Source organism: Chelonia mydas, chromosome 4 (genome assembly GCF_015237465.2).
Source record: "Chelonia mydas isolate rCheMyd1 chromosome 4, rCheMyd1.pri.v2, whole genome shotgun sequence".
In the NCBI taxonomy this organism is placed as follows: Eukaryota; Metazoa; Chordata; order Testudines; family Cheloniidae; genus Chelonia; species Chelonia mydas.
In genome coordinates this window covers 13,637,245-13,659,781 of record NC_057852.1, presented here as the reverse complement: position 1 = coordinate 13,659,781, position 22,537 = coordinate 13,637,245, and the positions used below count along the sequence as shown (strand labels likewise).

General features: G+C 42.0%; 1 protein-coding gene across 1 annotated transcript in view; it reads right to left on the bottom strand.

The window, feature by feature from the left end:
- The window catches only part of ADAMTS3 (ADAM metallopeptidase with thrombospondin type 1 motif 3), a 185,625-nt gene that overhangs the window by 121,032 nt on the left and 42,056 nt on the right, over window positions 1–22,537 (bottom strand). The gene's annotated exons all lie outside the window — the stretch shown is intronic.

Sequence of the window (22,537 nt, the reverse complement as noted above, 5' to 3'; positions counted from 1 at the left end):
ATAAAACAGGCAGGTAGGAGTGAAAGGAGACTCAGGTTTATGATCATGCGGCAAAATGTCATCTTCCGATAACTTGAATGTAAATCAAAGCAAGCAATGGAGAGAGAATTAAGCAGTGTAATCAAGGGGAAGACCGTCTTAAAAAAAATCCTCTTAGGGGGAAAAAAAAAAAAGAAAAAGCTTTCAAACTTCCGTTAACTCAGAGCGCAGCAGCCTGCATTCTGTGTGGCAGAGTGACTGGCCATGTGCAGACTATTTGGAGATACCAGTGAAAAAAACAAAGGGATATTCTATTTTGAGCAATCTGCCACCTACTTTTAAAGGCATAATATGAACGCCTATATACAAACGTATGTACCAGGCAAGAAAGGGACTAGAAACAATCATTATGCAACCAATCTTTCTGTAATGTTGCTCAATATTCTCTCCCCTATGGTATGATTTAGTCACTTTGCATCCAAGTATCTGAGTTACACAGAGACATCCAAATGTGGGAATATTGGGCAGGACGGGCACCCCTCCTTCCAAGTGCAGAGGGGATTCTCTGCCCCTGGATCACAGTGCTTCCTTGGGGAGCGAGGGGTAGAGTGCAAGACAGCCACGTCAGCAGCACCATCTCCCCTCCCAGCTGAACTCAGCCCAGGCCTCTCTCCATGTGGGCTGCATTTGCTGTGGGGGATAGGCTCCAGACTAGTCAGGGTTCAGGTGGCAGGATGAGAGAGTTAGGAAAAGAATACAGGGAATACAGCCCCAAGTACAATCTTTTTTGCACAGCTTGTCGAGCATCCCTCGGAGCTGCTGGGGCTGGTATGTGAGTGACAGGCAAATCCCTAGCTGCATTTCTGAGAGCTACCCTCTACAAGTAAAGCCCCAAACGCTAGGCTTGCACAGAAATGTACAGATAAGTACAGAAGCAAACAAGCAGCTGAGCAGAATCTCTTATATTATTTCCCAATCAGTCAACGTGGTGCAGCCTTCTTCATCAACTCCAGATATCAGATTAGGATGAAGCGTAACCCAGTATATAATGTGTAACATTGCTGTGATCCAACCATAAAGTCACAAAGCTATACATCGCCAAGTGTCACATCAGAGTGCAAGAGGAAAGGCACGGTGGCATTCCTAAAATGGTAGAAATAAGCTTTGTCTGAGGCTAACACCTGAGTACGGGTCCCCCCTTAGAAAAAGAAATACAGTGTGACAAAGCCTTTCACCAGTAAGACATTTCAAACTCTCACGCTGAATAACATGCATTTATTTCAATGCATTATCCTTCTTCTCCTCTCTTTTCAGAAACCAAATAAATTCAGGGCAAAAGAGTTTTTCCAATGTAACATTCTAGCAGAGGATGTAAATGCATGTAAGCCATGAATTTCAAAAGTTATGGCCCTGCCTGTAACCACACTGTACATATACTGTGTGGAATAAGATGAGATGAAGTGCCAGACTTTCGAAAGTGCTCAACACCCACAACTGGGTCCAGATATTCAAAAGATCCTGGCGCATCGAATGGGAGCTGCTGGAAGCTGAACTCACCATCTGGGCTGAGCGCCTAACCCCTGGTCCAAGCTGGGCAAAAGGGCCAGAGCAGCATCAAGAGGCTACAAAAGCCCTAGGTCCCACCAGGGATCTGCTTACAAGGCCTGGTGTGAGAAGCGTGTCAGGGCTGGTACATGCATTGAAGATTCTGGATCCCAGGAAGCTTTAAGTTAGACAAGCCTCAGTGAGTTACATCAGGTGCCTCTTCAGCCGCTGAAGCGGCACAGGATTGGGAAGGCTCAAAGGCAGCCCCTCCACATCTGTCCCCATGCAGGTCTGCAAAATCACTGAGTTCCAACACACACCAAAGCTTTGCATTTCAATTCTGAATCAAAACAACACTATGTGTTTTCTGTACAAAATAGAAAAAATTATTTCAACTCAGTCTCAATATGTCAGATGTAAATGAACTGTGAAGGTTTAAAATGCAAAAAGTTACAAATCTGAGAAGTCATCAAAAAAATTCCCTCCAAGTGTCATGAACACTATCACCTACCACAGCTTTTTTCCTTAGAATTTGAAGAATGGGAGGTGTACTGAAAAGTAGCATTCTGATATCCATAGGAATGTGTAGCATGCTGGATCTGCTACTTGGTTATCACTGCTATACCTTGACATCAGTGGGTTTGCCTTTAAACAGCAATAAGTACTGTCTAAGGTCACCAACCCTCCAGGATTGTCCTGGAGTCTTCAGGAATTAAAGATTAATCTTCAATTAAAGAGGTCATGTGATGAAACCTCCAGGAATACATCCAATCAAAACTGGAAACCCTTGTGTCCAGTAGTATCAGGATTGGACCCTATGTTATAAATTATTAGAGAGAAATGTCTAAAGGAAATGAAAGGGGATATCAATTACAATCATCAGTAAAATTTACCTGAAATATCTATGATTTCCAATAGCATTCATACTGAGCAACAAAGTCATTGTGATTTTATTACTTCTTAAAGATAGCTTTAGTTTTCAAAATGCTTTACTGCATGAAGAATATTTACTTCAGTGCCTAAGGGTCAGGAGCCAAACCACAGATTTTGCCTACATCATTTTTTCAGGAGGGTTTTGAAACAGTTTGACTGAATTCACTTAAATCATAAAATCATCTGTTACCATCATTTATTCATTTTTATGGTTAACACATTTCTTAAATATTATGGAATTTAAGTAACTATAAATACTACTGTTTCATTTTTCCTTTATTTTTATTATGAGTGGCAGTAATCATTGTGATTTTTAGGTTGGAGTAAGTCAAGTAACATCACACAGTTTTTTCCCTTTCATGTGGATAACCAGCATTATTAGATTGGGAATGAACAAGTCCCTTTGCATGTTAATGGTTTATTTTCTTGCCATTTTTCTGGCCAAAAAGTGAGTTTGTGCCTACAGTTGCTATGTTACTGGTGTAAAACCTTATTCTGGCACACAGATTTTGTTTAAATAACCCACTTTTTACAAAGCTGTTTGCCTACAGTTTGAAAGTAGCTGTGTCCAAAGGCAGTGTGAAGTCCAGAAGGTAACTCTGGCTTCCCTTCCCAGCTTTAATATGTGCTTTCTTCTTTTCTGTGTTAAGTCTACAAAAAAGAAAGGAGCCCATAATTATATTATTCATAATGTGGGTGCCTTTTTGTACAAGGAATACCAGAATAAGTTGCAAGAATTAAATGAAATTTCAACTTTTTTTTTAATATGTACAGAATATAAACCATGTTTTTAAGACAGACCTACCACAAAAAACCCCAACTCAGTTACTGTACCTAATAACACTCCTCTTCACTTAACCTTCTGCCACCCCAGTAACTCTGCTATTTAAAGGGGGGGGCAATGTTCATTTAACAAAAAACAAAAAACCTATTACGCTAAAGCAAAGAGTACTCAAAGCAAGTGTCCAATTTCATGTAAGCATGCAAAATTAATCTGAGTTGGTATTATGAAATGCAAATTGAAACAGTATAAACACAGAAACAAAAATGGCATCGGTTCAGGATGACTTGCCATGCAAACATACCTGGCAAAGCAGAACAGCAGCTCAATTTAGAAAGCATATTCTACTCTGACTGCATCATCATCAGGCACAAACTGCAGCACACACCAGATTTTCCATAAAAGATGCATAACAGTGTTCTTGCCTAGACATACATCTGGACTGCACACAAACAGTTAATGCAGTGTCCTTGATTTAAAGTCAGTAATGCAATCAATGAGAATGTTAAAAAGGTAACAACAACATTTCCTGGCATTTAATGGCATCCTATGGATGTGTTCCTGATCTAACAGTTAATATTGAATTACAAAGTCACTGAACAACTGGAATGGGTGGCAATAAACACAGAACCTGGTAAGACTTGTATGCATTCCTCGCTTAACAGGTTCAGTATCCTGTTTTTATAACTTGATACTGTGTCAGTCCGTGATTGTGTCACAGTATTAGTAATGGGATACAGAGCCTTTCAGCTCTGAATCAGTTTCACATCCATCCTGGGTCAGTAGTAACCAAAAGCCATTACCATCTAATTACCTACGAGAAATGAGGTCAGAGGCTCAATCCAGTTTCACATCAAAAAACATCTTTGCAACCAGCACCCTTGCTGGCGACCTCGGCGGAGAGGCTAAGAACTGAAGAGCCAGCCACTCGCCTGGGAAGGGTGATCATTCCAGAGAAGGTTTGAGGTACATTGATGGAGCCCATTGGAGAAGCTTATATACTGCTGCTGCTGCACTTATTCCGTGGATGAACAAAAGGCTTCATTCTCCAGCATTTTCAAGTGTTTTAAATTCATTTCTTTAAAAGTGGAAGCAGACCCCTCCCATGCCAAAGCCCTTCAACCACCTCGACACTAGAGAATTCTGGGACTGCAAGCCTCTGCCCTGCTTGTTGTAACACACCTGGTGCCCGCACACAAAAGGGCTTGTATCTGTGCACAAGCGTTCTGCACCGTGCTAAGGCCCACCGATCCATTATAATGGTACTTCGGATCACTCGCAGCTTTGGGGACAAAAGCAGCACGGTCATCAATGGCAGCACGGCAAATGTCCCACCTCTGAAGTTCCCAACAGCTCTGATGGGGCTCCACAATAGAAGTCAGACTCAATCAGACCTCTCTGTGGCAGAGCCTTTTCTGAGAGAAATTATAGTATTTTCCCTCCAGCTTCTAACAGTTCATCTGAACAATCTGTCTCATTCCCAGTCATGTTACTGCATTTGCCTTTTAGGGGATTTTACTCCAAGGCACTGCAGAAGCTGGGGCCGAAAAAGTCAAAGGCCTAAGGAAATGTCTGTCCCCTGCTTCCTCCCCAATACAGAGTCTCTTACTGCAGAACTCAGCCTTCTCTGAGGGCAGAACACAGTTTCACCCTCACAGCCCAGTCCAGGTGGGGTCACTCAAGCCGATCTTCCCTCAGGAAAGCAGGGAGCCAGGCAGGACTAGAGAGTCCAGCTCTGGGATGGCAGAATCCAGGATTTACTGTTTTTGTAACGGGAATTTAAAAATATTAATTCGTTTACCAAATTCTCTCAGGGAAATTCTCTGTGTCTCTACAAATTTCAGGCTGTATTACAAGAAACAGGGATTGAGAGACATGGTATCAAAGAGTACATATCCTAACATCATCTTGCTGCCTAGCCACTGTGGAGGAACTTGGGAGGAGGTCATGGGATTGCTTCAAGCAAAGATGAGGTGCTGCTGCTGGGTTGGAGATGAGCAGATTATATGGAAACCAGGATTAAAAAGGGGGGTGTTTCAGTGTGGTCACCCAAGTTACCCCTCACAAAATCAGGGCAGTCGACGACCAACGGGTTATCTGGTCACCATATACAAAACCAAAATGCAGACCTGGGAAAACACATTAGGCTCTATTCTGTGGTAAGGTAACAAGCTAGTTATGGGGGGGGGAGGGGGTCCAAGCATACAAAGACCATTTGCACTAACATCTGGTTGAGATTCCACTGTGGGGCAAAAGGCACAGAAGTTCAGTGCAAGGAGCAGTGCAAAGCCAAAGGGCACATGGCAAAGCCAAAAAAAAGCACGTTTTAGGCAACATGGGTGTACGCTCACACATTAGCCATCCATCCATCCCAGGAAAAAATTCAGATGGGTACTGTAGAGTAGTGTCCTAAGCACTGATCACAACAAGCTCTGATGTGTGGTTTCTTTTTATATATTCTATGCTATCAAGCACCTATGTCTATCTTCTGCATTTCCCTATTGATTTACCTTTCTAGTCTGATCTTTCTGCCTCTATTGTAGCTTGAAACTGATTTTTTGCTTGTGCCTTTGGGACACTTGTGTGCTTTGCAGCTGGCCCTGCACTGTCCTGAGTCTCATCATGTTGGTACAAATGGGAAGATATTGTATACAGAGAAGTGGGGCTGATCCATTTGTATACCTGTTACTCACATGTCATTCTCCACCTATCCCTTTAAGATATATCCCCCAAAGACTACCAGTATCCTACAACCTGTATGTGCATGTAAACTGCATTACGGTACAGCCAAAGAATCAAAAATCCAAAAGATCCACTTTTGTCTATTAAGGAAAATTAAATTATTAAAATATTGGCAAAGTTCCATGAGGAATTTCAACCTTCGAAACTGCAATGCAAAAGAGGAGGGCTAAGAGTTCTGTTATTCTGATGTACTGTACAGTTTACGGTCTGCACTAATTCCTGATCTTCTCCCCTCTTCATACTCCCTTTTCTAACTAAGGCAGGGGTTCTCAAACTGGGGGTCGGGACCCCTCAGGGGGTTGCGAGCTGTCAGGCTCCACCCCAAACCCCGCTTTGCCTTCAACATTTATAATGGTGTTAAATATTGTATATAAAAAAGTGTTTTTAATGTATGGGGGGGGGGGGGGGGGTGCACTCAGAGGCTTGCTGTGTGAAAGGAGTCACCAGTACAAATGTCTGAGAACCCCTGAACTAAGGCATGCCGTGATCAGCCAGGCTCACAGACAGAATGGATTCCCAACCATGCAAGCGGTAGTTACAGAACTCCACAAAAAACAGACTCCCCTCCATGCCAGAACTGCTTGAAGTAGGACGTGGTCCCCATGTTTCCCTCTCCCTGATATGCTGGCTGATGAAAACAGGAGCTGATGGGATTTTAAGCAGCAACTGTCACTCGCATGGACTAGACAATTACATGTGAACCTGATTATTTCCTTCAGGTCTCATACTGACCTATGCTTATTCATATAGATCTGGGGCCTGATTCTCCTCTGACTTTGACCAGCTTTATACTAGTGGAAACTCCACTGGACTTCAGTAGAGTTAACCCTGATCTATGCTGGTGTAAGTGAGAATAGAATCAAGTCCTTAATCTTGAATGAATGTAACTAACTATCGTAGATGAGACTAAGTGATATTCAGTAATGCTATTACATTAAAATAGGTGTTAAGTTACGGTAAAGAGAGACAATCTTCTCTCACTGACACTGCTGTAATTTCACTGAAATCAGCGGTGCCACACTTGTGAAAGAAATAGACCCGATTTTTTTTGGCTCAGAGCTAGATTTCCAAGTGTTTACCATCTACAATTAGTCAGATTTTCAAAAAAGAGTAACATCTCCTAAGGGACCTAAATAAGAGGCCAGAGTTTCAAAGCTGCTCGGCATCCAGCAGCTGCTACCATGACACCTCTGGTTAGATTTTCAAAACAGCTCAGACTTTCCCTCCATCTTCACATGCCACGAACAGACCTCTGGCACAGCTGAGGAGCTAGTCCACAATATCTGGTGGAGCTAAATTACCTGCAAAGCATTAAGGTTGGGTGCCTGGAATTTTTAACACCCATAAAACTGGGCCATTTCAAGCATTTTATTGTCCATGCGCCATAGAAATAAAGGGAGTTTAACAGATGTAGAGTATGAGTGAAGAAGAAGGGAATTTTGTTTTGGTACCCAACGATTCTTAAATATTAATGGTTTGAGATGCTTTAGCAAGTGACACTTAAAAACCCACACAACAAAGAGGAAATTAGGGCTGCTGAAGCAGAATGTCCACGGATAAGAACGGAGAATTCACAGCTATATAAATAATTTGCAGAACCTGTTTACTCAGTACTCTCTCTCTCTCACTCTCTCTTCTCTTGATTCTTTTACAATAGGAATTTTACTTGGATGGGAACTGATCATCCCCACACATCTTCAGAAATATCTACATTTTTCTGAATTGTTGCACTTCTCTCTAATCCAGATCTTATGGTTCAGCCAATTTTACATAGACTAACGTGCTATATATGAAGCTCAACTACTGTACTAAGGTTTCCAGTTCACTATAGGGTGTTGGGTGTAAATGGTATTTACAACTAAAGAATACCATAAGGTGAATTTGTAAATATACAAGATCTCTCTTCTAGTGGAAATCATATATAGACCATCAACTTTGGTGTTTTAGCTACATTTTTCCAGTCTACTGTCAGTGCAAATACAGAATCCAGCTTTTGTTCCTGAGGAACCTTTTCCAAAAAAGGATCAATAAAAAGAGCTTGCAATTTTCCAAGCATATGGAGAGGGAGGAGGTTGGGTTTATATGGTCCACCCTTATACAGCCGTTACATTTTCAGCTGATCGCCACTGAAAACTCTGCATTCCAGCGCAGAACATTTCACAAACCCCTAGCCAGTGGAGAAAAGCAAGCAGGTGCTTACAACACCTTTTGTAAAAGGCTCATTTGAAGAAAAAAAAAGAGTGCAGTGGAGTTTCAATGAAGTAGTATGTAGTGGAAAAAGTTCTCCACAAAAACATATTTATGAGGAAATATAGGAAAGTATAGTCTGAAGCTCTGGACCGTTGTTAATTTTACTGCTTTGCTTGTAAATTAAACAACATCTTAATGTGTACAATGATTCCGCCAAATTAATGCAAATGTTTAGTTTAAAGATTGTGGTTCTAGTAAGTTTACCTGCTTATTACTACTATTTTCTATAGTATCTAAAATAGACAAACAAAACCACAACAAAACTATTACCGCAAAATGAGGAAGCTTTCTAACCCTTACCAACTTTGTGAGAGTAAGGCCTGGAAATAAATATCAGTCCATTACCTGCGCGGTTTCATATTGGACTGAGACTGGAGGTCTGGGTTCAATTCTCGGCTTTCCTACATGCTTACCATACAACCATGTCCAAACCAGTTACTCTTGTGTGCCTCAGTTCCCCATCTGTAAAATGGAAACAACCATACCCTACCTCAAGGGCTGCCACAAGTATAAAACTCATTAATGATTGTAAAAACAATGAGGAATGCCTCATAAACTTAGGCCCAAATAAATTTGTTAGTCTCTAAGGTGCCACAGGGATTTCTCATTGCTTTTGCTGATACAGACTAACATGGCTACCGCTCTGAAACCTGTCATTAATGATTGTGAGGCACTCAGATAGTACAGCGACGGGTGTCATACAACCTAGGTAGATAATGCAAAATAGATCAATGCACCAACACCTCCCCATGCAGCTCTTCCATCACACCTCAACCCAAACTCAATTGGTCATGTGTAGTCTTGAGTCAAGAAGCCTGAGGGGGTCTTCATAACAACCTTCATGTATGTTAAGGGCTGTTATAAAGAAGACAGTGATCAATGTTTCTCCATGTCCACTGAAAGTAGAACAAGAAGTAATGGGCTTAATTTTCAGATTTAGAAGGAGATTTAGAAAGTTTTTGTAATATCTAACCTAACTCCAAGAGTAGTTAAGATCTGGAATAGGCTTGTACGGGATGGGGCTGTGGAATCCCCATCCTTAGAGGTTTTTAAGAACAGACTGAACAAACACCTATCAGGGATGGTCTAGGTTTACTTGGTCCTGCCACAGTGCACGGAACTGGTTTAGATGACCTCTTGAGGTCCCTTCCAGATCTGTATTTCTACGTTTCTATAATCCAGAGGTAATGACGGAATAAAAACTGAAAGCAAAACTCCCAATTGACTGAAATGGGAGCAGAACCAGGTCCTGAGTTCAAAGTAAAAGGCCACTAGGAAGGTGGTCAGTTTTTCTCTGGTATGTATAGCATGCAGAGGGATCTCTCTCAGGCTAGGAGCAAATGTACTACTACTACATAATATTGCTGGTAAAGTCAAACCCGCAATATTATGCGCATTTTAACCTCAAGAAGACATTGAGAGAATAAAAAAACCAAGAAGAAAATCCAAAATGATACAAAGACTACAGAAAATAACCTAACAAGGAAAGTTACATTTATTTAGCAAAAATCAACAGCATTTAAGGGGGAACATAATTCTATATAAATATGCAAAGGATATTAATGTAAGAGAGGAAAGGACCATTGACTTGGAGCAGTAAAACAAGGAGATATGGACTGAAGATTAAATACTGATATGCTTAACTTAAATATTAGGGGAACTTTCTGGGTGGAACTACCAAAAGCATTTGCGGAAGTCTGATGTTCAACTTCCCTTGATTACAAATACAGGTGGGAGCATAATTCTCTTTGAACGTTTAGAAAAGCCCACACTCCAGCCTCTGACAGTAAGGACAGCCAGAGAGCAGAACAGCTCACATAGCTAGCTACCACAGTTATAGGGGCTGCCATTATAAAGCCAAGATTTGCCAACGGTATCTATGATACTCGGTTTTCCCTAGTCTTAGAACAGGAAAAAGGAGAAGTGGAGGGAGGCTGGTTTGAAGTGTCCATAATGTGTCCATGAGATAAAAGTTGTTTATTTCAGCTTACAGTGTAGAAACTGTTTGTAAGGGTTGAATGTTTAATGGTGAGCATATGTTTGGATCAGTGAGTTGGCCCTTCCAGCCTCATCACTCTACGTGTAATAAGCTAAATCCAGAGAAGAATCATGGTGTCCAAATGTTCAATCATTAATCACACAGGTGAGTAGTATGCGGAGTAAGACTGGCGAAAGTTAAGATTCAGGAGAGACCAAGTTTGGTGTGATACCAGGAGCTCAGCATTGCAGACTGGGCACCAATGGACAAAAACAGGCCTCTCGGCATGTAACAATGGCCTCCGTGCAGGCTCACTAAAGATCTATTTACTTCAAGTCTGCCTGCCTGCCACATCACCTATTTCTAATGAAACAGTGAGCAGTGCTACCAAAGGCAAGAGGAGGGCTCATGTGAGTAAGAGCTCCTCAAAGTCAGAGCTGCACTATGTGACTGGGTCTCACACAGGCTTTTCCTAAGAGAGTATTAATCCTCCTCTTCCTCCATGAACAGCCAACCAACCCTGTTGCCCAGGATGGTTACGTCAATAGATGTTGTTTGTAGGAGAGCTACTGAGCAGTACTGAAGAAAGGCAGCTAATTCTTAAGAGGTGCAAGATATAAACTGCAAAGAACTAGGACACAAGACAGAGAGATGGAGGCTAGAGGAGAATCAGAAGTGGTTTTTTGCTTTCTCACCACCCATGAAGGTTGAAGTAAGCCTTGTCTGATAAGTAGTTGATGAAAATCCTGCTTTATTTTTACCATCAGTTCGGCTGAGGGCAGTGTTGTTTTGGGGGGTTGTCCGTTTCTTTTTTGTTTACTATGGATGAGAAAAGCCTTGTGTGTCTCTATTTGGCTTTAAATGGACAAGATACTTTTCTATAACATGTTCTTTGTGAATTAAACATCTCACCACTGCTTGAACTCTATTCCATGAATGCAGAGTCTGCTGCCTTAGCAAACACTGCACTAAAAAAGGCTATAGGAAGGATCAAATCTGAGCACCAGCGCTATGCCTGGTGCTGATGTGCCACTGAATTCTGCACTGACATTTCCTATGCACATCAATTTTATGTCACTGACAGCATACTGACAACTGGAGTGCTCCAGAATTGTATTTAATGCATCATGTAATAAGAAACTACTTTCTGCAACTCTTTTGTCTTCTGAAATGGGTGCATGATGTTAAAAATTATTTTCAGTGAAGACAGCTAAATATTAGGGCTGTCGATTAATTGCAGTTAACTCATGTGATTAACTCAAAAAAATTAAAACATGATTAATCAGTTTTAATCACACTTGTTAAACAACAGAATACCAATGGAAATTTATTACATATTTTGGAATTTTTTCCCTACATATTGTATTCTGTGTTGTAATTGAAATCAAAGTTTATACTATTTGTATTGCAAATATTTGCACTGTAAAATTATAAACAAAATAAATAGTATTTTTTAATTAACCTAATACAAGTACTGTAGTGAAATCTCTTTGTCGTGAAAGTGCAACTTACAAATGCAGGGTTTTTTTCTTACACAACCGCACTCAAAAACAAAACAATGTAAAATTTCAGAGCCTATAAGTCCACTCAGTTCTACTTCTTGTTCAGCCAATCGCTAAGACAAACAAGCTTGCTTACACATACAGGAGATAACGCTGCCCTCTTTTTATTTACAATGTCACCATAAAGTGAGAACAGGCATTTGCATGGCACTTCTGTAGCTGGCATTGCAATGTATTTACCTGCCAGATATACTAAACATTCGTAAGCCCCTTCATGCTTCAGCCACCATTCCAGAAGACATGCTTCCATGCTGATGACACTCATTACAAAAGAAAATGCATTAATTAAATTTGTCACTGAACTCCTTGGGGGAGAATTATCTGTCCCCTGCTCTGTTTTACCCACATTCTGCCATATATTTCATGTTATAGTAGTCTCGGATGATGACCCAGCACATGTTGTTCATTTTAAGAACACTTTCACTGCAGATTTCACAAAACTCAAGGTACCAATGTGAAATTTCTAACGATCGCTACAGCACTCAACCCAAGGTTTAAGAATCTGAAGTACCTTCCAAAATCTGAGAGGGATGAGGTGTAGAGCATGCTTTCAGAAGTCTTAAAAGAGCAACACTCCGATGCAGAAACTACAGAACCCGAACCACCAATAAAGAAAATCAACCTTCTGCTGGTAGCATCTGACTCAGATAATGAACATGCGTTGGTCTGCCATACTTTGGATTGTTATCGAGCAGAACACATCATCAATATGGATGCATGTCCCCTGGAATGGTGGTTGAAGCATGAAGGGACATATGAATCTTTAGTGCATCTGGTATGTAAATATCTTGCGATGCCGGCTATAACAGTGCCATGAGAATGCCTGTTCTCACTTTTAGGTGACATTGTAAACAAGAAGCAGGCAGCATTATCTCCTGCAAACGTAAACAAACTTGTCTGCTTGAGCGATTGGCTGAACAAGAAGTAGGACTGACTGGACTTGCAGGCTCTAAAGTTTACATTGTTTTGTTTTTGAATGCAGATTTTTTTTGTACATAATTCTACACTTGTAAGTTCAACTTTCATGATAGAGAGATTACACTGCAGTACTTGTATGAGGTGAACTGAAAAATACTATTTCTTTTGGTATTTTTACAGTGCAAATACTTTTAATCAAAAATGTATACGATGCTCACTTTATATTTTTTATATTCTGTGTTGTAATCAATATATTTGAAAATATAGAAAACATCCAAAATATTTAAATAGTATTATATTAACAGTGCAATTAATGGTGATTAATTTTTTTAATATTGCATTTAACTTTTTTAATCACTTGACAGCCCTACTAAATATGTACCTACAGTAAAAATACCACTACAAGCAAAAGTAATCCAGATAACAGCTATTTGGATCCCTAACAATGCCAGTCTTCAACTGTTTTGTTTTTTGAAAAACCAACTTAACATTTTCCTGGAATCTTGGAGTCATCTGCGCTCTTGTGGGTTTTAATGAACCTGTTCCAAAACCAGTGGTAAAGCCCAAGGAAGCTGCATGTCAATTGTGTTCTTAAAACTGACCCTGTTCCTATATTACTGTATAGTAACATACTTTGAAATTTAAAACAATCCTCAGTATCATGTTCTATGGAACTGAGATGTTAACAACTAATAGCCTTCAGTTACCATTCTCCAAAGCTGGCTCAGAAATAAAAGGAATGTTTATATACAAACCAGAAATACAACATTTAGACTTTATGACATGCCAGGTCCCCAACACATATGGCATGCTTTGGGGTCAGCTGCAAAGACATAAGGGCTAAGGTCAGCTCTGCAGCCACGATGGTGCTACCTCCCGGTCATACACGGTCTCCTCTTTTTCCTAAATCCCTTCATTGCTTTTCTCTATAAAGCAACAAAAATATGATTTCTTGCCATCACGGTATTACACCCAAGCCTGTATTTCTGCTCTCATCACTGCGTACCAGCCCTCCTGCTTCCTATGCTCCAGAGGATTTGTCAAAAAGAATAGTCTCCTTCCCATGCCAGACTTTGGACCTGTTGCATATTGCCTTATATGCCTGGAATGCCAAACCCAGACACTCTCCTAAAAAAAGTGTGTGTATAGACTACACAATACTTCATGCTTGTTATCTTTGTGTTGCGCTATACAATACCAGCTCACACTCTTAGACTACAAACTCACTGGGACATTACCACCATTTGGTTGCACCCAGATGCCTCTATAAGAGCACAGATCCATTGTGTGAGGGAATATACAATAAATGGAAAGACACGGTCCCGGACGTCTCTCGTTACTTCCATGGAATGGAGCACATTTTTAAGATGTCCCTATCATCTAATATGTATACTACCTTTATACTGACTCTGTGCTGGTGGATGTGAATGCAGAGGATTCGGTTTCAAGGTAAATGTATAGTATGCCCCAACATCTCTCAAGAGAACCTCTATTTAACGTATAGGGTTTCTCATAAACAGATCTGCAGAGCAAAGTTGATAGGTCCTCTCCTGGATGCACTGAAAATGAGACACACTGTAATCCAAAGAGGTAATTTTGGGGCACCAGACACAGTGCTTTTATTATGAAGAACTGAAATATGAAATGATGAGCAGCTAATGAAACTCTAAAATTCAAATAAAAATGAAGGGTGCTCAGTCCCCAAAAAACTAACCTTAAAATGGAAGAGATTATTCTTTTTTTTAATTGATGCACTAAAAACAGATTCACAAAGGAATAATACAAAAGGGACTAGAATCAGTCAGGAAAGTTACATAAATAGAGCGCATTATATATGAGGTCAAAGTGCAGGATCAGAAGAGAGGGGGTACCTTCTACCAAGAAGCCTTCAAGAAGCTTAAATGTGGGGCCCTAACTTCCCGGGCCCAACTCCTCATAAGACCAAAGTCCTTGGACCTCTCCAGCTACAGTTTTAGGATTTGTCAGGTATCCAAGGAATACTACAGACCCTCATTCACCAGAGACAGGTGGAGAGAAATTGGATAAAGCAATCTCCTGATTCATGCCAGAGGACAGCATTTGGAGAAAGCCTCCAAGTTAAGGCTATTAAGGAAAAAATTCTGCGTTAATGTTTCCAACAGCACTGAAGTGACTAAGGAGTCTAGGTCCAATGAAACATTCCATGAAACTTGTGTTCTTAAACCTCTTTTGAAAATGGGACTTCAATGCTTTGAAATTTTTACATGAAGGTCCTTTTCCTCTCTTTTTCTCTCTCCGCCTGCCTCTAATGAACATACTCTAACGGAAATCCCTGACATTTTGACTGAATGACTGTTGGTAAATTTACATGAAAAATCTTTATGCTATAAGATTAACAATTAACTGCCTCTGTGAGATCACACTGATGAACTTAGGGTGGCTCCAGTGCCTGTCTGTGGAAAGCTGAGTCTATGAGCTAAAGCAATCAGAACATAACGAGACATGATAAGAGGGCTGGTGGTTGGAATCTTTGAAGGTGAGGGGTCAGGGAACCACTGTTCCATCAGATTGCAAAACCATCTGTGAGTTGCCTGAGAAATCAACAATTAGAGACAGGCCAGCATGGCTTGACATTCAAAGAGATGGCAAACAGATCTGTGGAAGAGTGCTCCCCCATCTTGACATCAGAACTTGGAACACAGAGAAGGAAGCTCTGTCCCCTGCGAGGAATGTACTATGACTCAGACCATTTGTTAGCCAACTTTTTCCCCTGCTTGTGAGATGACTGATCCCCAAGGCAAGATTCTCTGACCAAGACAGTGGAGGCAAATAGACCCCAGAGGATTCTGAGGTTTGGTTGCTGAGTTTTCTGACCCATTTGCTTTTCAGACCGGGAAGAAGAGAAGCAGCATACTGTAGCTGGCTGTGTGCAAGTGACAGCATTTCCTGGGACAAAGCATGATGTGGTATTTAAGCTTGCAATAACTGTCGTATATGGTTTTAAGAGATTTTTTTCCAGAGGGTCTTCCAAGTCCCTCTATCTGCCCCCCCCCTTACAAGTTCTTGCTGTTTTTGCTGAGGGGGGCTTGTCGTGGTTCTCTCTGGAGAGTATCCATAGCACAGTTTTGGTCATAGGGGTCATCAGATGGCAAAGAAGGCACTCCTAAAGCCGGCACAGCACACTCACTTTCTGCCAAACGAGAAGTGAGGAACCAAACCTGACCCCCAACGTTCTGATTTCCCTATATGGTAATAAATGTTGATACTATCAGACCACTTCACCTGCCTTACAAATGAAATAGAGATGAAGGAGATTATATATATTGCATGAATTTTACAGCATAAGCCTGAGAGTTGGGAAATCTGGTAACTATTCTCACCTCTGCAAACCACTTAACTACCGCACTCCCCAACCTGAGTTCCTGTAAAACTGGCATGATGATAATGGAGGTTGTAATCTCATACTGAAGTATGCAAAGTGCTTTGAGATCTTTGAAGGGATGGCCGGAACTAGGTAGCTGCAAAACTTTGTTGTATAGAAGTGTTCTGAATACAGCTTTACTTTGTACAACAGACATATATTTTGGAATAGCACATTTTACATATCCTCATTCCCAATATACGACGACAAGACAGAACTACAAAACCGGATTGTTTGAACTTAATTAGTTACACCCACTGCAGTCATTTATTTCACCTTCTGCAGACATTGGGTGGAGCCAGAATACAGGCAAACAGATGCCACAATAATGTAGATGGGTCCAACCTTTTAACAAAAATGTCGCTACTTCCCAAAAAGTGCTTCCCTCGACCATCATTTATGAAACTGAAAACGCTTTCAGGACTTTTTCCTCTTATTTCTCCCTTTTCTCTCCATTGGACAATTGCAGGTGGCTGACAGAACTCTACCCTGCCTCTAACTAAATAGAAGCCCCAATGAAAAGCATCAAGAGCTCTGTGTTCCATCAATTTAATATCCCAGCGCCAGCCAAGCAGACACTGCAGTCCTGCCAAGACAAACATATGGGACTTGGCAGAAGGGGGGGGCCAGTTTCTGGAGACAGCCCTCCAGTCTAAACTTCTTAAGGAGTTGGTATAAATGTGCTTTTATAGAAAAGGTGCTGCCTCGTCTAAAAACACAGATTCAGCTCAAAACACTACCACCTTTCACCCTCTGTTAGTTTAAGGTGTGTTCAGTTCAGTGACTGTGCAGAACCTGCGTCACCACTACCTGCTGCTCGCTTTTTTAATCCAAAGACGAAAACTTTTTGGAGCCACACCGAACACTGGCTGATTTATTGAAAGAAAAATAAAAGCAAAGAAGGATGCTTTGCTGCAGCACTTTTCCCTCTGCCTGCCCCCACCAGAATAGAGCTCCAGTAAGTGAAAAATTGATTATAGGTTTCCTGAATTTGTACCCCCAGGGACGTACCTTAAATTCACTGTGTGGATATTATTTTTCACCCCACATGGATATATTTTGTCAAGAGTCAACTGCTTCTGCTAATTTCTTCTTTGAAAACATGGGAATTTAAAGAAGAGTGAAATATTCTGGAACTATTTGAAGCTATGTAGTTTGCACTAATTAACCCATTAGTAAATAATTAACAAAAAAAGCATATTTAAAGAGGCACTTTCCTGTAATAGGTAACTATAAAATATGTCCTCCAATTAAGTCAGTCAGAAACACTTTAAAAAGGAAACAAAATGTGTGATTTCTTTACCAGTAACCTCCAAATATATTTATGATCTTTGGATGATTCCATCCTCCGTTGTGAGGCACGGACAGGATGAAATATCAGCCACAGTGCACATCCTGCATATAAAATGTAAACCTTAGTTTTTTTTATGGCATACATTAACAAGGGGGAAAGCAATAGAAAAGGATATATGGGTCTGATCCAACGCCTAATGATGTCAGTGGAAAGCCTGCTACTGACTTAAATAAACTTTGGATCAGATCCTTTGTGTGCAATGTGGCTGAGTTAACATTGCTGAAGCAACTTTACATTTTGCAATCTCCGGTCTTTTGAGTACTTAATGCAGCATTAAGGTTGTGAGATCAACTCTAGTTTTTTGCATTATTTTATTTTAAAGATAAAATAAAGATAAAAGGGTAGGAAGAGACTAGAAGCAATAAGCATTTGCAGCTCACAAGTACCACTGGCTTGACCAGCAGACTCTAAGTTCATTCACTCAACAAATGCACACCTACGCCTGGTCCGCATTAGAAATGTAGGTTGACATAAGCCACCTTGCGTTGATCTAGCTGTATGCATGTCTACAATTCAATTTGTCTCCCACCAATGAAAGAGCCCTGTTATGCCAACACAGCACCACCACGCCCCTGAGCAGCACTGAGCCATGGTTATGTACTGCAGTCCATGCACTGCGAGCATAGACACTGTGTTACCTGTGTTGACCCGAACAGTCCTCCAGCAGCTCTCCCACAGTGCCTGTCTCTGACCACTCTGGTCACAACTGTTAACTCCACTACCCAGGGGGTCACCACGGAAGCCCACCTCCCTCTTTAAAACTGAGCCTTTTTGAAACGCCTCTTCCGGAGTTGTCCAGCTTGGTGAGCACGTCTCTAGCAGCTCTCCACTGTAGTGCACGGCTGCCCAGCTGACCATGCTGGCTACATGCTCCAGACACACTGGCCTGGAGTAGGCAGGAGATACTGGATCTCCTGGGCCTGTGGGGAGAAGAGGCTGTGCAAGGACAGCTACAGACCAGCCACAGACATCCACATGAATAAGCAGATTGCATGGGGGATGCAGGAGAAAGGATACAGCAGGGATCAGCAGCAGTGCTGAGTGAAAGTGAAGGAACTGCAGCTGCAGCAAGTATATCAGAAGGCCAGGGAGGCCAACAACCAATCTGGTGCCAAGCCACAGACCTGCTGCTGTTTTTAAAAAGAGCTGCCTGCCATACTTAGCGGAGACCCCACCAACCCATACACCACAGTGGATACCTCCAAGGATCCTGAGCCACAGGTCCCTGGTATGAATAAGAAGGACGAGGAGGTGGTGGAGAAGGAGGGACATGTGACTGCAGGGTCCTGCTATGCTTCAAGCCAGGACCTGTTTGAGACTTCACCACAGTTCAGTCAGTCCCTGCAGTCAAGCACGGGTGACCCCATTGCAGAGGGAGGAATCTCAACTTAAGTGTGTACATTTATTTCCATCAACTTAGCAGGACACAACTACTGATTTCTCATTAATTTATTCCTACTAGAAGAGGTACAACAAAGAGAGGTATCTGGTTATCTGGTTTTCATTTCTCTCTAGAGAGTTAGGCAGGGGAGGCCACATGGACCTGTTTGTTTATGTACAGATGGATGTCCCTTGAATCCTCCAGAAAGATCTTGATGAAACTTCCATGGAGGTACTCTGCAATCTTCTGAAGGTTTCTAGGGATGGCAGCTTTATTTCTTCCTCTGAAACAGGACACTTTCCCACACCAGGCAGCAATAAATCTGGCAGGAACCAATACAATACACAGGCTAGCAGCGTATGGGCCTAAGCGGCTTTGGGATGCCAGCAGCAGCTGTCTTCTCTGTGCCTTTGTTACCCTCAGGAGTGAGATATCTTGTAAAATCACCACCGACTGTGGAAATTGGTGCCAGTATCCAGTGCCATTGCCCTATACTCCCATATGGTTTCATGCAACTGAGCAATTCCTCCTAATTTCCCTCACCCCTGGCAGGCCATAGTCACTGTGGCTGGTGCTGTGAGTGGCACCATGAACAATCACTGTGAAGCAGAAGAGTCAATAAGAAAAAGTCTTGTTTAAAACCTCTGGGGAGCAATGGAAGGGAGTTATGAATTTTAACTTCAGATTTCCATTGTGACTATACCGACAATAGTATCTGTTTTATCTGTAGCTGTAGCTGTTGCAACCGTGATGGGCTCCCCTTCCACATCTGCATATCATCTGAGCCAGACAAGGAGATGACTTGGGATGCCATGTTCAGTGAGATCCTGCAAGCCGCTGCTGCATCAGACTGTGAACAGCAGGCCTGGAGGATGAATATTGCTGACTATGTGGAGAGGGAAAGCGGACAGAAGGAAGGTCCAGGAGTCCCAGCATGAAAAGGAGAGGAAGGGAGATGCACCAGGGCATAATGAGGCTTTTCCAGCAGCAAACACAGACTCTTGAGTACCTACAGGTTCAATAATCCCAGACTTGCCTCCCTTTGCAGTGCATGGAAAACTGCAGTATCGCCCCTCCCTACATCCCCCCCAACCACCCCACATGGCATCGGGGCCACATCCCTACCCCTACCGCTCTACCCTGAGGGACAGTAAGGACAACCACAGCTTCACATACATCAACCGTGGCTCTCACAGGTCAGTGTACGTATAGCTAAAATGAACATTAATGTTCCTTCCTCTTCTTTACACTCTGTCCTACATTTATTAAGGTTTTAATGTATTTATTATTAACTTGTACAGATTTTTTTTCTGAGGTGTTTTCATTACTCAATAAAACTCTTCTGTTTGGAAAATAATTAATCTTTATTAGTTCCCCAATCGATGCTGACACAACCTGTAAGTTCAATGACGAATACAGAGAAATAATTAAAAATTTACAGGAAACGCCACAACATTAAAAGGTGCACTGTCAGTGTTCTATTCGTAGATGTGCAGCGAGCACCACACAATTCATAACAGGCCCCAAACTGCATGCCCAGGTACAGCACATTACACCATAATGCATTACTGTGGCTCACTGTCAAAGTGCTCTTTCAAAGACTCCGTCAGACAGACATAGTGCTATGCACTGAGCTCTTCTAATAGTCTTGTGTCTGGCCGTTCAAACTCAGCAGACAGCTGCTCCACCTCTGCCCTCCCTTCTGGCTGCAATTCCCCCCCCTTTGCTTCACAGATATTATGCAGGACACATCAGGCAGTTATAACCACTGGGATGTTTTTCTCACTGAGATCCAATCTGATGAGTAAACATCAGTGTTCCTTCAATCTACCAAAAGCACATTCAGCTGTCATTTTGAACTTGCTGAGCTGGTAGTTGACTCTTTCCTTGGTGCTGTCGGTGTACAGTTTTATGAGCCGGGGTAGGCTGTGTCCCCCAGGATATATATTGGCATTTCAACATCACCACCTGTAATCCACTGGTTGGGAAAGAAGGTGCTGCTTGTAGCTGTCTGGACAGTCCCGGGTTCTTAAAGAGGTGAGCATCATGCACCTTCTCTGACCAACCCACATTCATGTTGGTGAAGCATCCCTGGTGGTCCACCAGCTTTGCATAACCGTAGAAAAGTAGCCCTTTTTGCTGATGTACTATGTGGCAAGGTGGTCTGGTGCCAAAATAGGGATATGCGTGCTGTCTATCACTCCACCACAGTTCAGGAACCCCACTGCTGCAAATATATCCATTATGTCCAGCATATTGCAGAGAGGCACAGTTCTGCATAGCAGTAGACGATTACTGACCCTGCACGCTTGTATCACAATGGACCCCACAGTGGTTGTCTAGTAATCTACTGCTTGTCATCCCAGGGCTGCATTATGATGCAATCTCACCAGTCAGTGCTTGTTTCTTGGGCTCAGAAGAGGCTCTCCACCATTTGCCCTGCTCCATGAATGCCACCAAGAACCCTGAACTGGGTCTCACTGTGTCCCACAACAATCTGCCCTCCAGGAAATCAGTGAGTTCCCCATGGCTCTTCTTGTGGCTCTTCAAATACTGGAGGATGATTTGTGCTGTACTTGCAACGCTCATGGCAATAGCGCAGAGCTGTGCAGGTTCCATGATTCTGTCAGAGATGGTGGACAGTGACAAGTCCTGCACAGGGCCTTTGGCTTTTCAAAATGGGTGTGAAAATTATGGGCTAGTGATGGGCTTCTGGGTTGGAGAAAACTGCATGATGGGAACTGGACTCCACAGTCCCAGTCATCCCTGTGCTACTCATTTCTGCCCCACAATGCATTGCCAAAACTTTCCAAAACACAATGCGAGGGAAGGTGTTCAGTTGCACACTGGGATACCTACCCATGGTGCACTGCACTCAACAAAACAAGCACTTGTTATGAATATGCATGCACACAAGTGATATACTAACTGCACCGGCTTTTGCCAACGTAGCTTGCACCAGGAAAAGTTTGTAGCATAGACATATCCCTAGATACTTAAGGAAACCTTCCACTGTGCATGCTCAGTGTACAATCTACAATAACTCATGATTCTCCCTGTCCCCCAAAACAAAGTCCAGGCACCTATTCTCAATCCAAATTTAAAGTTTGAAACGTCATCCACTTTCATTTTAGCCCTCTTAAAAAAAAAAAAACAACTAGTTAGAATCTTTACAGTGGGAACAGGGTACTTTCATGCAACTCTTTTATGACCCTAAAATTGCTTAAATTTTCCCCATTTAAAATAAACCTTAAAAATAATCACACCTGGGCTGAGACCAAACATGGAAAATTTCACCTCAAGAAAGACCTTTAAGACCCTATTAGAACACAGAGTTATAAGGGAAACTGTATTGCAGCGTCAACCACTTGCAGGCGCCCAATTTCCAAACAAATGTAATTTCAATGGTTGTACATAGGTTAACATTGAATGCACATTACAAATTTAGAATGTGTTGGCCTTGATATTCTCCTCTCCAGTTCGCTCCTTGCTTGCATGTAGGGTAGCTTTCATCCCACAAAATCTCCCCTTCCAAGGCCACCATTAACCTGTTTCTGGCCAAATCTAAGGACATCCTTCCTCAACCTATCCATTGCCTTTGACAAACTTGATCATACATTCCTCTTGAGTTCCCTCTCCTCCCTGATTGCTGTGACTTATCCCAGTTCTCCTTCTCCAACTCCAGCTTCATTGTCATCTCCTCCACAGTAGTCC